Raw genomic sequence first — 18,962 nt, forward strand, 5'->3', positions numbered from 1 at the left:
TGAACAGTTGATGCCATATGTCACTGCTGTTTGCAAGGGAATACTTGAAAGGGTAGGTTCATTTGTAAGGGAGCAGGGCTAAAGGACAGAATTCACAAGGAGTAACTCCGCAATCCTGACATTCCATTACTGACTCCCTTAATGTGGAGTGATAACATAAAACCCCTGCACATCACAAGACCCTAAGTAAGTATTGTGGTCCTTCCTTCCTATCCATATAAAATTTGTGTCACCCTGTAACAAGGCTGCCAAAACACTAATCTGATTTTTCACCAGTGGAAGTTTAGGTTTATGAATGGTAGAACTCATGTATGTCTTTGTTCTACAATAGTAAAAGCATCCCAGAAACTCTAGCCTAAAGTCTTGGTATCATACCTTAAGAGGACTATTTCTGCCTGGAGAACTGCTGGAGAGGTGAAGGGCCTCAATGACATTCCAAGAGAAATAACAAGGGGGCATACTAACGCTGGATAAGAGAAAACTGGCATTTGAAGAGTTATCTCCAAATATCCCAAGGGCAGCACTAAATTCAGCAATCTTAGTGAGGCATCATTTTGCATTGTGTAATAGGGAGAACCACATTTTGGTGATTATTAGGAACCAGGTAGCAGCTCAACATGAGGAAAAGTAGGTTTAAACATAAGAAGTGGGTAAAAAAAAAAAAAAAAGAAGGGGTAGCACTCCAAGTGAACTAGTTTCTCGTCCCTTGGAAAGCTTCAAGCAGGAGAGCAGCAGTCTGAGAGACTGTGGTTGAGAGTACATGCTGAGCCACTCTGCCTGAGTTTGCAATCTTGGACCCACTATTTAGTTTCCTTTCAGTATCAATGGAATAATAATACTATGTACCTTACATAGGTTTATGATAATTACTTTATACACGAAACACTGAGACGAATTTGTAGCACAAACTAAGTGTTCAACAAATGTTTGTAAATACTTTTGAAATGCCAGAACCGAGGAAAAATATGGTGCAAATAGGGAAAAAAACAAAACAAAACAAAACAAAACCCCAAACATACACAGGACCGAAAAACTGCACTGAGGGTTGTAACACACCTGCAAGTTCCCTTTAAGACTCTCTATGGTCTACTCTCCCTATTATCTTTATTCAAGGGCAAAGTATTACAGGGTAGACAATGCTCTAAAAGTATACCAATCAGAAGCCAGGAAACATGAAGTAGTGTACCATGGTACAACCAACGTGCCATGGCGTATTCATGGGCTATGATTGCATTTGTCAGTTTAAGTCAGTTTCACAGACACAAAAAGCCGATCAGTTGAAATTATTGCATGTGGCCATTTCAAGCATTAAAACTGATACAAAAAAGTTAAATTCACTTGTTAAGTTTCAGTTACTCATTGCAACTTTTGAAAACATTAATTTAGACATTGCACCTCCATGTTTTTATTACTATTCAATAAAATACAGAAAATATCATAGTGTTTGTCATCAAGCTTCACGAAGACCCCAACATCACTTCCAGATAATGTATGCTGATTAAAGATAATGATTTTCTACATGTCTCATGATGTTAAAATATATTAGAGGTACTAGATTCAATGCTCTTTTTAAATCATTTTATTTTTTTTAAATCCTTCATTAAATCTCAATATATAAATTGGCATTAGGCCAAGTGGCATAAGTTTGGTTAGATACCTTCCTTCAAAGGAAATTCATAGTTTTAAAATTGTGTGAAAACCATCTTGTAGTGATCTTTCATGGTATCAGCTGTGACTTCCTGTTGGGAAGAAAGAACTAACCTCGATGGATGGAAATGGTCCAAAATGCAAGTTTCTTCTTCTGTTATTATGACTCAGTGGTAGTCAATTCCAAACAAGTATATATCTATGTATAACTGAGGATCACTTTTTAAGTAAGTTATTGTGCTTAACTAAATGTAATATTTATAAACAAAAATCGATGCATCCCAGGTACTTACAGTGTTGTTGTTTTTTTTTTTTTCTGCTCTGAAGTCTGGATCCCAGACAATATTTAGCAGTATCACTGAGCTGCTATTGAGCAGTACTCACATACCTCATTGGAAATTTTGCAGTTTCTAAGAAAGCAGAGCATCTTATCTGTGTTAGTCGGGTTGGATATATTTTACAGTTGCTTTTCTTGCTTTTTAATAAATTCTGTTTTTAAACTACCCTGAAAAAATTTTGTTTAGACACTGAAATTTTGTTTTTATCACAAATGTTCCTCTTTCCCCCACCAATATGGAAAGTGTAAATGGGAGGCTTAAGAGGACTTTGAACACCTAAATGTATTATCATCAAAATAGTTTGGGAGCTTATAGTAAAGTGAAAGAACACTGAAACTTTAGTCAGAATAATTTACTCTTAAAGTACTTTAGACAATTTAAGTAGCCCCATTGGATCTATTTTCCCAAAAGTAAAAAGGGTGATAATGTCCCTATTATCAATCCGTTATAAACAAAGAGAAAAATGAAGAATTATATACTGTAGAAGGTTGGTGATATGAGTTGTATCTATGTGAATTTTTAATGATTCCTTTAGTCTTAACACTATAGTTCTGGATTCAAAAAGGAGCTACCAAACAGAAGCCATGCTAAACAATTTCCAGTAAAAACACATGACATGAAACAGTTCTCCTTTAATCATTTTCTCCCTGAATACCCACTGACAATTGGCTAGCTGTGATGCAGGCATTTATTTATAAATACATTCAGGCAAAGAGTATAATGACTGGAGAGCTGCAACGTGGCTGAAAAAGCTTATTTAATCGTTTTAACAGTCATCCAGAGTTTATTGGTGAATTTATTTGATTAACTGCAGAAGTCTGTTAAGATAAATGTAAATAAAATCTAATGGAACCAGTCAAAGCCAAAAAAAAAAAAAAAAGGGAATGAAAGGCAAATAACACATCATTTGCAAAAGGGAAGGCATACAAATTAATCCCTAGATACATATCTCACATTGTGATTAGCAAAATACTTTAATACTCAACATGAAACCACAGGGATGATGAGAAACAACAACAAAAAAAAACCCACTTAGCAGGAATTGGTGAATATAAACTTAGATACAAATGTACATTGAATGTAGTTGCAAAACTGAAAATAATAGAGCTAAAGTCACAATATTGGCATGGTTATATTAGATATTGTCACTCAGGAAACTGGATGGGCTGACAGATGCAGTCAAAATCTATCACCAAAACATTAACACTCTTATTGGTCACAATATTCCTGGTGCTTTGGGGTAGAGATCAATAAATTCTGTGAGAATGGTGAAGACTGTGGGTTATTCAATTAGACTCAGAAGCAACTTAGATAGATAGGTCTTCTACGCAAACTTTTAGCATTTATTCCTCACCTAAACAGTACCCATCAATCCTCCCAGATGAAGTATAAAGGAGGAAAGGCAACATTATGTGACCAGCATCTTCAACTCTGCCAAGGAACATTTGTTATTCTTTCTTAACAGGACTGTTTCCCCTGGTGGGCACTAGAACAGGCATATAGGCAGATTTGTGAGGAAGAGCTGTTGAGGGAAACTTTCTAGGACTACTTAGAGGGGGCTGATTTTCTATTGTTAAAGAAAATTTGAAAAAAAAGAAAGAAAGAAAAGTCTCTATCATTAACTTCAGTTTAACTATTCCTGAGAAACAGCCAAGCTGCTTGACTTTTTCTAGAGATACAGAATAATCTGAAGTTCTGTGTACAGTAAGGGCATACTGTAAGGCAGAGAAGGGTATCTGACTAGTGATTACAGAAGAAAAAATTCCATGTTATTTCTCTATTCATTGTATACAGTGTTTGAAAATACCAAAATCAATCACATGGTGTTCCAATAAGTTCCAAAAAAAATAATCTATTATGACCAAAGGATCGTAAAGATCAGGGATGATACTTACATGGGCCCCTTGTGCTTTGGAACATATGCTAAATCATAGCTTGGTCAGCTGATTAATTGGTAATTTTTTTGCTGGGTTGACAAGAAATCTAAAATTGCAACTCAAAAGGGCTTCTAATATTCTGATTAAAAATATTTTTAAAATCTAAAGAAAAAAAATCCCAGTGTTTTGAAGATAAATAGAACAGGTTTCTCGTGGAGGATAAAATTTGGTAGAGAACTGGTGTTTTCAAAGCTACAGGGCTGGATGCCATTTCAAGATTCTAATTTCTTTTCTTCTTTCCCTGTCAAACAGGTAAACAGCTCTACATGGAGTCCTTACAGGAAAGACATGAGAAAGGGTGGAAAAGAGGAAGGAACCAGAAGTCTTTGTGGGCATTTTCCCCCAATTTTTAAGCTCTTAGGAGAACCTAGAGGATTTCATGATAAAACCAAAGTTTCCTGAGTTTCATGGACATAAATTTCTAACCACAAAGGGAAAAGGATTATCCCTACACTGGGAAGATATGCCCCAAGAGTATGAATAAGAGATAGAGGGAACCACAATTTGTTCTTGAGCAGTTCCTCTGTGGAGCTGACCAAATCTTAAAAAAATAATATGGATGAATGGATGAATGAATGAATGAATGAATGAAGAGCTGTGTTATTCATTTAAGCACACACACCTGGAAGGTTTGCAGAAGAGTCTGCCAAGCATATATGGTAAGCAAAAGAGAACAAGTGAACTTGAAGAGCCTATCAACTTTCTACAATAGTCATCAGAAAAGTAAACCACAGGAATCAAAGACCATGGTCTATGTCTAGAATGACCAACATGTCCCAGGTTACCTAGGACTTCTGCAGTTTTAGCACATAAAGTTCTGTCTAGGAAAACTCTCTGTTCTTGGCAAACCAAGACATGTGTAATTCCCTAAGCCTCCCTCCCTGCTACACACAATGTTTAAGTATATGGAACAATAATAAAATGGGTATTTCAAGAAGAACTAAACTTTCCACTTGTTCTACGGAATGGGAATTGAGAGTCAGAATTCAAAAAGAGATATAGAAAATAAAGTTTTATTTTTACATCAAATCTTATGAAATAAAGGGACATCTATAATATTTGAATACCATCATAAAACTAAAGAACATCAACAGAATTTTCCAGGTAAAAATTAGTAGCCTCAAATCCTACACTGAGCTAAATCATTGGGTACAACCACCAAACAGTCTCACTTTTGCAAAATTCAGAAAACACAACAGCATTCTTGAAAGAGGTGCTTAAAGGATTATTAGTTGATCTAGAGGTGAATCAAAGGGAAAACTCAAGAAGTAGAAAACTGTATAATAAGAAATCACATGTAAGCCCAAAAATACAATTAAAATTAAATCTAAAAAATGTTTGTAAAAATATTAGTACAGTTAATTGTTAAAAGTCACACACACACACACACACACACACACACAGTAATATTAGTCATAAAAAGAACGAGATCTTGCTATATGTGACAATATGGATGGACCTAGCAGGTATTATGCTAAGTGAAATAAATCAGACAGGGAGAGACAAATGCCATATGATTTTACTTATATGTGTAATCTTAAAAAAAAAAAAAAAAAACAAAAAACAACCAACTAACAAAAACACAGACTCTTAAATACAGAGAACTAATGGTTGCTGAGGAGAGGGGCGGGAGTGGTAGGAGAATGGGAAAAATGGGTGAAGACAATTGGGAAATATGGGATCCCAATTATGGAATGAATAATTCATGGGGATAAAAGGTACAGCACACAGAATGAAGTCAATGGTATTGTAATAGTGTTATTGGTGACAAATAGTAGCTACATTTGTGATGAGCAGAGCATAATATAGAGAGTTGTCCAATCACCATATAGTACACTTGAAACTAATGTAACACTGTAAGTCAACTATGCTACAGTAATATTTATACTTCAAACAATCTTCATCATTTATGTCTATACAGTAAAACCTTGGTTTGCAAGCGTAATTCATTCTGGAAACACATTTGCAATCCAAAGCACTTGTATATCAAAGAGGATTTTAAGAACTATTGACTGAGTTGTGATCATGTGACATTCGGCATCATGTATTACTTGTACTGCAAGACATCACTCATTTACCAAATTAAAATTTATTAGAAACATTTGCTTGTCTTGCGGAAAACTCACAGAACAAGTTACTCACAATCCCAGTTTTTAATGTACTTACAAATTGCATATTCAAAGACAGGGAATAAAGATTAAAACATTCTCTACTTTTAAATTTACCTAAAAAAGGTTAAATTGAGTTGTTAATGTGTTTGATTTTATAATAATATGTAGAATAAAGTAAGTGTCTAGAGATTGTCATAAATAGATTTTTTAAATGAAAGAAAAAGAAAGCAAAGGACAAAATAAAAGACATAGGAAGGTAGTATAAAGAGAATGTATAAAACAATTACTAAAGTAGGTCTAGGCATATTGCTTATGATGATTAATGTTAATAAGTTCAACCACTTAAATTATGAAATTTCCCATTTGCATTTTAAAAAATAATTTATCATATGTGTTATAGATAAGACAGATGCCTAACTACAAAGATGGCTTTGGACAGCCAATACTTCTGTCTCCTGAAACCCCGCTGTTGCATCATAAAGACAGTATTTTAGGGGCACCTGGGTGGCTCAGTTGGTTGAGCATCCAATTTCAGCTCAGGTCATGCCCGTGGTTCATGAGTTCGAACCCTGCATGGGGCTCAGTGTTGACAACTCAGAGCCGAGGGCCTGCTTCGGACTCTGTGTCTCCCTCTCTCTCTGCCCCTCACTCGCTTGCTTGCTCTCTCTCTCTCTCCTTCAAAAATAAATAAAAACATTTTAAAAAAAGACACGATTTTAGTAGACATAAGTGCAAAGGATGGAGAAAATAGGAATAGAAATAATAGAAACAGGACTTTACGGCCTGGAAAGCATATAAGTGAGTGCTTTGTCCTAAAGTTCAGTATAGAATCTTCAAAAGATTCAGGAATTAATGTCCACAGGTAGCTTTGGGAGAGAGGGAGGTGGTTGGGAAATTGAAGGTTGGATGAGAACAGATGTCTGTCTAGATTCCCTCTCCCACTGCCTGTGTCTGCCTGTCCCTCGCCCTATGGGATGTCTAAGGGCCCACTCTCTGGAAACTTGAAAGAGAGGATCTCTGGACTGAGGGACATCAAGAAAATTTAGGGCAGGTGTGCTATAACAACAACAACAACAACAACAACAACAACAACAGCAACAACAACCCAGGGAGACCAGAGGAACACCTGCAACCTTTCCAGTGAGGACTTTCATGGGAAATCTAATCACACCAAGAGAAGAGTAAAGAGACTGACACAAAGGGAGTCCCAGCAAATGGCCTGGTCTAGCAATCTTTCTATGAATCTCGGGATCAATAGGCATCATATGCACACAGAGCTTATAACAAGATTTGCAGGCTCTTCACTCTTAAAAACAGTAAAGAAACCAGAATTCTCAAGCATTTTAGGAAAGCCTCTAATATGAAAAATAAGAGATCAAACAAAGAGAAAACAACAACAATTTGGAAGAAAAGAAAAAGAAAAAGAACATATGAGTAATCTATAGGAGAAACTGAATCTGAGACCTGAGTATACAAATAATATATTATTCAAAGAAATGCAAATTACATCCACAAAGACATCTAATTTTAATATGTTTTATGAAGGTTATGAGCAATAATGATTCCTGCTATTTAAGGTATGAAATATATTGTCAAAACATTGTAGGAAAGAAATCTGCTTTAGTAAAGAGACCTAAAAGCTTTTGTACATGTTTGCCCAGAGAACACAATTCTAGAAAATGATCTTAAGTAAATAATTTTACATGCACATGTTGACATATATATAAACAGTTAATCTGATAATATCCATAAGAGCAAAAAAGTGAGAAACATTCTGTATGTGCATGAGAAAGTGAATGGTTTACATATAAGGTGAATCATTTATATAAGAAATTGCTGTAGTCATTAGAAATCATATCATGTAACAATAAATTAAGGACTTGGGAAATTCATGCAATGATGTTAAATTAAAATTGCTTATGGGCTACAATCTCAATTTTGAAGAAAAAAGTATGGGTATGTGTACATCTGTTTATATATATATTAATAATTCATAAATGCTAAGGAATAAAAGAGACTGAAAATTATATCAAAATTTGAGTTGTGTTTATTTTTGAGTTATGGGATTATAGGTGGAATTTATTTTCTCTTCTATACTTTTCATTCATGTTCTACTAATTTGTAAAATCAGAAATAGTACTATTCCAAATAGGAAGTTGAAATCCTCTTCCATGGAATTGGCAAGTGACAAATATGGAATAAATAGTTCTCTGAGGCATTTGATTGCTATTATAGACTTAGTCTTCCTACTGGCAGAAAAAGCCCAAAATAACCAATAAAACTTGTTCACACAACTGTGCTGACAATGATATTAATGCCTAGAACAACACAGCAGTTAACTAAGGGAAAACCATGCTGGGTTCAACTCGATGAGAACCAGAGGAGAGTAAAAGCAAATGGAAAAAGATGAAATTGACAGGGAAAGTGAATGCTAAATGCAAGCTCCCAGCCTGGGTGGGCAGTTTGGGTGGGAAAGTAACCTCTCCAGAGTTTGGGTTCACTGACCACAAGTGGAACAAGGATTGGCAGAGAGGCCAGATTGAAGCAAGTAGCTATAAAAGTGTTCTGCCCTGTGAGTACCACCCTGAAACATAATTAACCACCCGAACAAAGGAAAACAGTGCCCAGGGTTTCTCCATTCAGGAAGCAAATCTAAGAAGCAGGAACTGGAGCCATGTGCCAACACTTCCCCAAGATCAGAGGCCAAGAAAATAGTATAATATCTGAAAAACAAATCTGGTCAGCTTCTCATAAGACTTTCTAACTCAACTATTTTGAATTGGCAGTATATTTCTAAGGATCTAAGTATTGATTTCATCCTAAAATTATGAGACTTTATGAGGTTATTTTTACATGGTAACAGACTTTGCTAAGGTATATGAGCTATTACTTCTGACACCGGAGTCAATCTACCTGGATTGTGGGAATATTCCTGCTACTTACTTTTCATTAATTCATTTGAGCATTAACCCATCCAACCATTCAGCCACTGTTCTATATATACAGATTATTTATATATATATATATATATATATATATATATATATATATATATATATATATAATATCTAAATATATAAATGTATACATTCTATATATATTTATTATGCCTAGGTATTAAATACTATATAAAGATATACAAGTCATGCATTCTTCTCCAAATCTAGTGGAAGGAGGAAGATATTAATATATAAAAGCAATAAAAGGGCTTTATTAATCAGGATAGGATAGGCTATGTTGCATTAACTTAAAAGAACCACCTTGATGGTTCAGTAGCTGCATGATCAAGCTTTATTTATCAGTCATAAAAGTCTAAGAGAGAAAGAAGTTCTCAGAAACAAAGCTCCACCAAACCATGACTCAAGAATACAGGATGCTTTCAAAACATGGCCTCCAAACTTGTCAAAGGAGAAAAATAGAAGAGGCACATTCACTTTTAGGTATCTCGGATTAGAAGTGATGTAATGCCTTTTACAGTTTCATTCATCAGAACTCAGTAACTGTTTTTAGGTTGGTTTCTCTGAGAAGCAGATCCTAAGCCAACGATTTAAATCCAAGTTATTTATTTAGGATTCGATCTCCCCCCAAATCAGTAATGGATGAGAGGAAGAAGAAAGCCAAGTATGAGTGCACTTGAGTCATTTATGATGGGCTGTGCCACTGGATGTCGTAACGTAAAGAGATGTGAAAGTCATGGGCATTCCACATCTTGCAGGTGAGGCAGCACTAGTGCCCAAAGCAAAAGTCTGAAGTTCAAAGTGTCAGCCGTTAGCAGCAAGGTATGTCAAAGCTGCAGCATGCACACACAGACTAGTTAAAGAGAGCCGAGGGAATGAGCAGGGCAAAAACAGTGTCTACTTCAGGTTGCAACAAAACTCAAGGAAAGCCAGAAAATATTGTATTCCTGTGTACCAATGAAGAGGAAATTTCATGGTAAACACATGCATGGATTTTGTCATAATATTTAAGATGTGTCATATAAACAGAGAGGAATCCTATGATAACTTGGTTGCAATGAGCCTGACAATGGACGGTTGGCTCTTATTATCTTTCTAGCCACTGAGATTGGTGATTATTGACCCAAGAACAAACGGATACTTAAGGTGTACAATGTGATGATTTAATTACACATACATTGTGAAATGATTACCACTATGAAGTACATTAATACACTATAACCTCACATACTCACCTTCATGTATGTGAATATCTACTCTTCTAACAAATTTCAAGTATAGAGTGTTATTAACTCCAGTCATCACATTGAATATTAGGTTCCCAAAAGTTACTCAGTTTACAACTGAACATTTGTACCCTTTCACCAACCCTCTCCATTTCCCCTACTCTTAACTCCTGGCAACGACCTTTCCACTTTCTGGCTTTATGAGTTGAACTTTTTTAGGCTCCACATGTAAGTGAGATTATGTAGTATTTATATTCCTGTGTCTGCCTTATTTCACTTAGCATAATGTTTTCCAGCTTCATCCATGTTGTCACAAATGGCAGAATATGTTTCTCTTTTATGGGTGAATAATATTCCACTGTATATATACACACTTTCGTCTCTTAATGGATACACAGATTAATGCCATACCTTGGCTACTGCAAATAATGATCCAATAAACATTAGTGGGCAGACATATTTTCAACATACTCATTTCATTCCTTTTAGATATATACTCAGAAGTGGGATTCTTTTTCAGAACCTTCATACTGTTGAAGAACCTTCATAATAGCTATGCAGATTTACATTCCACCAACAAGGTAAAAGAGTTCTCTTTTCTCCACACTCTCACCAAAACTTATTATCTTCTCACTTTTTGATAAAAGACACCCTAACAGGTGTGAAGTGATATCTCATTGTGGTTTTGGTTTTCAATTCCTGAATGACTAGTGGTATTGAGCACTTTTTCATATATAAGTATGTCTTCTTTGGGAAAAATATCTATTCAGGTCCTTCGCCCAATTTTTAATCATGTTATTTGTGTTTTTGCTATTGAGTTTTATGAGGTTCTTATATATTTTAGATACTAACCCCTTGTTAGATATGTGGAATGAAGATATTTTCTCCCACTCCATAGGTTGTCTTTTCATTTTGTTTATCATTTCCTATGCTGAACAGAGTTTTTTATTGATGTAGTCTCATTTATTTTTGCATTTGTTCCCTGTGTTTTGGTAAAATATCCAAAAAAATCATTGCCAGTACCAATGTCAAGAGCTTTTCCTCTATATTTTCTTGCAGGTGTTCTACAATTTCAGTTCTTACATTTACCTTTTGTAATACATTGTGAGTTTATAGTTTTGTGTATTATGTAAGATAAAGGTCCAATATCCTCCTTGTGCATACGGATATTGAATTTTTCAAATACCATTTCTTGAAGAGACTATCCTTATTATCTGTTCTAGCTGCCTTTATCAAAGAATAGTTTAGAGTATATTCATGGACTTACTTCTGGGATCTCAATTATCTTCATAAATCTGGTACCAATATATTATTGTTATCTTAAGAATATTCCCACAGATATCCGTTAGATTTATGACTCAATAAACATTTGTGTTTAACTAATAATTAACAATCATTTGTTCAACTCTCATAGCATTCTAGACTCCAAAATCCACCTAAATATATAAGACTCTCACTCGCATGGTGATTTTAGAAATAATGGTCCTATTGTACTTGGATCTCTCATCTCTAATTACTTATCTGCAAAAAAAAAAAAAAAAAAAAAAAATCACCGTACACACTGAAATGCTTTATTTCATTATATTAAAATGGAAAGTTTACACATGGAGACTGCACAGTACCCTGTACATATGCTACACTATTTGTCCTTAAGTCTAGGGATTTCCTTTCCTTGGCATGAATTATAGGAGAGGTGCCTAACACCCAGACTGAGTGAGTTATTCTAGCTTATGGTGGTGTTGGAGAGAAAAGTGCATAAACCAGAGGATGTCATTAGACCAGTGACAATGGAGGAGAAAATATCCAGCGCTGACAGCCCACTCACTTGCAAGCTGATTGGTGTCAACATGCTGAGCAGTACAGACAGAAAGGCTTAGGAAGGAGTTTGCTGCATCTGGTGAGAAAGGAAGTGTAACAGCAAAAAGAGAACACAATATTTTACGTCTGTGTTGGCTCCACCTAGGAAAAGCAGACACAATGAATCTACAGTATGTATGGAGAAGAACTAACCACACGTATTAATACAGTCTTTGTGCCTCAGCTGTAAAACAGGTTCTGGGCTTGTAGTTAAAGTGGCTGCACAGATGGGGCCTTTTCCCCTTTCTTTGCAATATTCCATATTCTAATTATGACTTGCACTGCTTCTGGCACAAAAACAAGGCCGCTGATGTGGCCCCAAGAGTAGGCATGATAAAAAGCCAGGCCCACGAACTCATGTGACTGCTCTTTTCCACTTCCTTTCTCCTCCCTGGGTTAATTCCATCTGGGTTTTGTTTTCTTTTTTTGTTTTTTGTTTTTTGTTTTTTTTTTGTGCTGACAGCATTTGGAATTCTTCAAGCTGTCTCTGGTTGCTTTTCACTCACTGAAGAAAGAAGATCTAGTCTTCAGAAGTAACTCTATAGTTACTGGCAGAAGAGACAGCAGAGACTGATTAACAATGTGGTACAAAAATCCTGCAAGCGTATAAAGTACCAATAACTGATTAGAGTAAAAAGGAACTTGTAAGGGCTAATGGAATTGTACAGTATTCTACATAAATTCCAAGAGCAGAATTTACATCATGTATGACAGGTTTCTTCACTTCATACGGTAGTACTTAATTGTGGCCCTATGTTACATTATCCATTTTAGTCCATAAAGGAATAACACCATAAAATTAATAAATATCACTAAGCAAGAAGTTCCAAATCATTATTCTATTTCTGTCTTTGCTAGTAGAGCCTCGTTAGTTTTCTATTTTATTTAAATTGGGTGTTTAGCTATTGAGTATTTGAGAATGCATTGAATTTCACCTTAACATTTCATTAAACATTTATAAAGAATGAATATTCTTAAAAATTAGTATCATGGAAGCTGTATAGCTTAAATATAGGAAAGACTCCTTCACAATTAGTACTCGTGTTTTAGCTCCTTGAATATACTAACAGAATTCTCAGGTAGAGTCTTCTATTTCACTGCAATCTTTTTGAAACATTTAAAATCAGTTTTTTCCAAAAAAGAGGTTAGAGTGGGAGAGAGAGCCAAAGCATAAGAGACTCTTAAAAACTGAGAACAACCTGAGGGTTGATGGGGGGTGGGAGAGAGGTGATGGGTATTGAAGAGGGCATCTTTTGGGATGAGTACTGGGTGTTTTATGGAAACTAATTTGACAATAAATTTCATATAATAAAAAAATAAAATAAAATCAGTTTTTTCCTTTTTGTATCTTGTTGTCATTCTTCCTTTCCCCCACCCCCCATTCCCCCACCCCGCCCCACACACAAATATCTCAATACTGCCTTTGGCATGGTTGGTAATCAGAAACATCATTATATGCATTTATTCGTTCATATGCATTCAACAAATATTTACTGAATGCCCAGAAGTATAGTAGTTAACACAAGAGAATGAAGTCTATACTCTATAAAAAGGAAATAGGTAATAGATGAAATAAAAAAGTAAAATATATAGTAAGCTAGATATTGAAAGGTATTACAGACAAAAATAAAAAGAGAATGGAATTTTAATTATGGTGGCCAGGAAATGCTTCACTGAGGCTATTTGCACTGCAATCAAGAAAGGAAGCTAGTCCTGTATATTTACGCTAGAAACTGGAGAGGATTCTGGAGAGGAAACGAGTGCAAGAGTTTTGAAGGCAGATTATGCATCAGAGTGTGAGAAGAAGAGCAGAGTAGCCAGTATCACCAGAATGGAGCAACCAGTAAAGATGACCAAAGAGATAGAGACAGGACCAGATTATGCAGATCAATGTAAACACTGTGGATTTTACTCCAGGTGAGATGAGAAGCCATTGGACTATTTATGTGGAAGAGTGACATGTTTGAATGTATGCTGTGTAAGTCAGCTATATTGATAATAAACTATTAGGGTAACACAGAGAATACGAGCTAGAAGGATATTATAATTATTCATTCAAGAAACGATGACTTAGACTAAATTGTTAGAAGTAAAGGGAATGCAAAATGTTTGCATTGTAGATGTATTTTAGAGATAGAGTGAGCAGTAGTTTGTGATGGGCTGAAAGCAGCTTATGAAAGAAAGAGAGAGAAATTGACTCCAGAGATTTGGGCCTGAGCAAATGGAAGTGTGGAGTTACAACTCCTGATACGGAGAAGGTTCTGTGAGGAGCAGGTCGGTGGGAGGGGTAAGAGTGTGATTTAGGAATTGCTAAGTTTGAGGAGCCTATTAGGTATCTAAGTGGAGAGAACTTAAGCTGAGAGAAGTCCAGGATGGAGATATCCACTGAAGAGTTGTCAGTAGAAAAATCATTTCTGAAATCATGAAAAAGATGAAACTGTAAAGATAGTCAGTATAAGGATAGAAGGGAAGAATTTGAAGTCTTAGTTCTGGGGTACTCCAATAATTCGTGGTCAGGAAGATTAAGAGCAATCTACAAAGAGCTGTAGAGGGAGGATAAAGAGAGAGAGAGAGTAAAAAAGGAAAACCTGAAGAGTGTAATATCCTGGAATCCACACAGGGAAACTTTCAAGGAAAAGGGAGTGATCCACTATATCAAATTTTGATGTTGGGTCAAATGAGATAGTACACAAAACCTGATTAGGATTTAGCACTATGGAGGGCACTGGTGATTTAATAAAAGCTCTTTCATTAGAGTGGTGACTTCAAAACGTGACTGGAAAGGGTTTAAAAGACAAAGGTAGGAGAAGAATTGGGGACTGTTAATTCAGACAACATTTTGAAAGTTTTTATACAAAAATAAATAAGAAATTCAGTGGAAGCTAATTGGGGACAGGGTCAATAAAGTCATTTTTTAAGATGGGAGAAATAAAAGCATGTTTGTACACTGATATAAATGACGTAGTAGAAAGTGGAGGGAAATGACACAAGAAGGAGAACAACGTCTATAAATAGAAGAGAAAGCCAAGCGGAGGAATTGTCTTTAGATAGGAACACGCTTAAGTCAAACACTGTCAAAGCAACAGATGAAAGGAGGGGCTGTGGAAGCTCTTTTCTGCTTGTTTCTGTTTTCTCGGGAAGCAGTCATCAGCTGGGACTTAGGATTTAAAAGGAAGTATTAGAAGTTTGAGGAGAGAAGAAAAAGTAGGAAGTATTTTTCAGGGAGAGTGGGAGAATGAATGTACTAGGGAAATATAATATGATTGCCAGGCAGCATTAAGAGCCCACTTGAGATTAGAGATCATAAATTTAAAGGAAGACAGTCATTATGGTTGTGATTTTCTGCAGCCGTATTCAGCTGTATGGGAGCAGATGTGGAGTAGGCAGAGAGATGGATTTAACCATGGATTAGCCATGGATGAAATTCTGTAAGACAGATACAATGCAAGGGAAGAGGGAGTAATTATAAGGATGGGTCACAAGATGTAAATTGGGTGAATAAGAAAGGGACAATGACAACTGGGTGACAATGAAAAAGTGGTGTGAGCAATTGATCTTGGTCCCAGTAGAATACAACTATGTGTGAATTAGAAAGACAAAAGGTAATGGTCATGGAGACAGATTCCTGAAATGGAAAGCTTTGGAAATTAAGAGTTGTTAGTACAAAGAAATTATATGCTATAACCTGAGTATTGATGGTCCTGTGTTGATAGAAGATGACCCTTTTAGGGGACGTAAGGTCAAGGCACTGAGAAGCTAGATGGAAGCATTATATGACCAAGGATCAAACGGGAGTAGTTTAGGACACAGTGATTTTTATCTCTTGAAAGGAAAAGAGAGAATGACCTGGAGATACATAAAGGAGTGCAATAAGGAAGGGTAATACGAGCTCACACCATGAACTTTAAAACTGGAAGGATTGATGAAAGAAGGAGGAAAGATTGCCTGGAAGTGGCAAAGTGCATTTTCCCTATCTCCGGGCCCTGTGGTATTAGAATGTGCAAGAGAAAAAGCCACTCATTGAGAGGACTTTTGAAAAAGAGCCTCCTTAAGGAAGAACCAGTTTGTCATGGGAGTGATTCTCAACCTTGGCTGCTCATCTCATAAATAGTTTAGACAGAGGATCAATTGACTGACAGATGATAGATTTATTTAACATAAATAGTTTCCAGTTTCCCTGTTTAAATGTTCCCCCCAAATTCGAACAGTCTACAACATGTTCAAAACAAGTAATTTTTCAGTTAATTAAATCATACGAATGGCATTATTTTCATCTTCTTTATGCAGTGAGAAAACTAATCACCGTCTTGCACCTTAATTAGCTGATATTACCTCAGAGGAATTACTGAAATGTATTTAAGCAGGAAATGACCTCATTTAAACATTTTTTTTTTTAGTATCAAGAGGGAATTTTCCAACAATAATAAAGTCTACTTCTTCATGTTACACTAAAGGGATAGGATTGAATGTGTCACGGGGTACAATTCTGAGAAGGCTACTGACAACAACTACAGATAGGCCATGCAGCCATGTAGACCTAAATGTCTACGCAGCATCGATCCTTAGGGCATGATACTCAAGAAGACCGGGAAATACAATGTGAGTCCACCACATTAGGGGGAAATGCCGCATTCATTTCCTTACTAAAGGTGTCATGGTGTACAGTCTATGGTGAATTAACATACAAATGGTGGTGCAACAAGTTCAAGTGCTTAATACTAAGAGAGAAAAGAACCAAATCAAATCGATTTTTAAGACTGGATATTTTATCATTTTTAAGTTTATTCATTTATTCCTCCAGACAGCATGTGTTGAGGGTCTAATATATGGGAGGCACTCTGCTGGCTAAAGAGGACACAGCAACAAACGAACTCTTAACTTCCCAAAGTTTATAATGTGGCTTCTGCACAGTGAAGGAAACAATCAACAAAAGTAAAGGGCAGCCCACAGAATGGGAGAAGATATTTGCACAATTTACAATCTTCTTCATGCTTCTGAAGAATATTTTTTACTCACCACTCAAAAAGGCAAGGTATATGTGTATGCCCTGATAATTATAATTGCAGCAATTACCTTTCATTTAGATATTTACTCCTAAATTTATTTCCTGATACCTCTTGTGAAGACTCGAGGTACCTAGGAGTCTTACAAAATTTGGAATGAGGAACCACAAACTCAGAAAAAACTAGTATTCTTAGTAAATCTCTCACGATTTTTGTGACTTTAAAAATCAAGAATAAACATTTCTGTCACCCCCAGTGAGGGTGGAGGCAGTTAAAATCAACTCAGATGTCTTTGGGTTTTGTTTTTTTAACATGAATACTAATAACACAGATTAAATAAGAATAAACAGAGATACAAGGGTTGAAGAAAAATTTTTTTTAAATGCATTTGACCATAATTCTTCTGAGAAGAGGAACAAAATGGAGTAATGTTGCAGAAAGAAATGAAAATCCCCAAGGCAACCCAGAGAAGGGAGAAGAGCTTCTCTTAAAGTATAAATGGGTCTTTGTTGGATTTTAACAAGCCCTTGAAGGAAAGATTCCTGGAGATGTCTGAAGTTCTTCATTTAATGCGAAAATACTTTACACTTTCTCTTAAACAAAGAAATCACCCCACTGGCTAGGAGCCAGAGCCTGCACATTTTTTGAGGCACCACAGGAAAAGAGAAAAGAAGAAAGAAGGCCAGCACTAGCACATTCACCCTCAGGGAAGAATGTGCCCCACTTCCCAGAGTTGTAATCAGTGGCAGTTCTGGATCCTGATTAATGAGTCCTTCCATGTTCCCCGCTCTGCTGTCCCTCTGCTGCTCTACAGTTTCAATTTTCACCCCAAATCTGGAAATGCGTCCTCAGTGAAGAAAGCCCTGAGATGATGTGCCGGGAATAAAAGGGAAATGCAGATATTGGTGCTACCTGACCAGCAGGAAATTTGAACTGTAGCAACTGAGATGGCCCAAAGAGTTGTTGAAATGTAAGATAAAGTTCAGAAAGGGATTACTATGTCATGTTTCTTTTTGAGGGGGGCAGGGAGCAGGGTTTGAGTTAAAAGCTTAGTAGTCAGTGTGTGGCACACCATCACTTTTTCACTGCGTCCTGCTCAGGGCTGGGACTTCTTGGGAGTCACAGCTGCAGTGAGGCTTTCTACTTAACCTGAAAAAAGGCTTTTGGTGTCATTTGGGTGGCTGAGCTGGGATAACTCCTCTGTGAGTTATGATTTATTCAGATATGTGACTATGATATTCACAGACACATTAATGCTAGTAGCAACACCTACATTTGCATACTATCTGCTGAACAGCGTTAGGGCTTTATAAATATAAAGTAAATGAATCTTCCCAAGAAGGCTATATGGCACAGAAATGGAATTACAGGGATGTACGCCATCGACTCACCATCTCACAGCTAGGAAATGGTGGTCCTTGCTTCAGAGTCTGTGCTTTCGAGCACTCAACCATTTGCATCTCCATTCAAGGAAAACCCTGATATGAGTACTAATTACCATGTTCAAAGATGCCCAGATGATCCTTTTAAGAGAAACTAGTACTTTATAAAAGTACAAAAGGAGGAAGTATCTAAGACAGCAACAAAGAGCAGGAGTTAAGAATTAGGACTGAGTTTGGAGGCTGCCTTTTGCCTGTTTGCAAGCTACGTGACACTGAGCAAAGGGCAATGTTGTTAAAACTCAGTTTTCTCACCCGTAGGATGAGGATAATAATAGCAGGTTTGCCATAAAGAATAAATGAGATAATGCATGTTAGGTAGCACCTATCCGGTACAAGAAAATTATAATAAACTGTAGCCAAAAACTTAATGCCTTTAACATAGATTTCTCATAAGCAATCTGATAGTGAATTTACTCCAGTGAAATCTAAACTTTCCAATTATTT

The 18,962-nt window shown here is 36.2% G+C and overlaps 1 protein-coding gene across 1 annotated transcript in view; it reads right to left on the reverse strand.

The window, feature by feature from the left end:
* LOC132679235 (uncharacterized) overlaps nt 1-18,962 on the reverse strand; it is a 126,725-nt gene that overhangs the window by 79,184 nt on the left and 28,579 nt on the right. The gene's annotated exons all lie outside the window — the stretch shown is intronic.

Source organism: Panthera onca, chromosome A2, assembly GCF_046562875.1.
Source record: "Panthera onca isolate mPanOnc1 chromosome A2, mPanOnc1 haplotype 2, whole genome shotgun sequence".
Lineage (NCBI taxonomy): Eukaryota > Metazoa > Chordata > Mammalia > Carnivora > Felidae > Panthera > Panthera onca.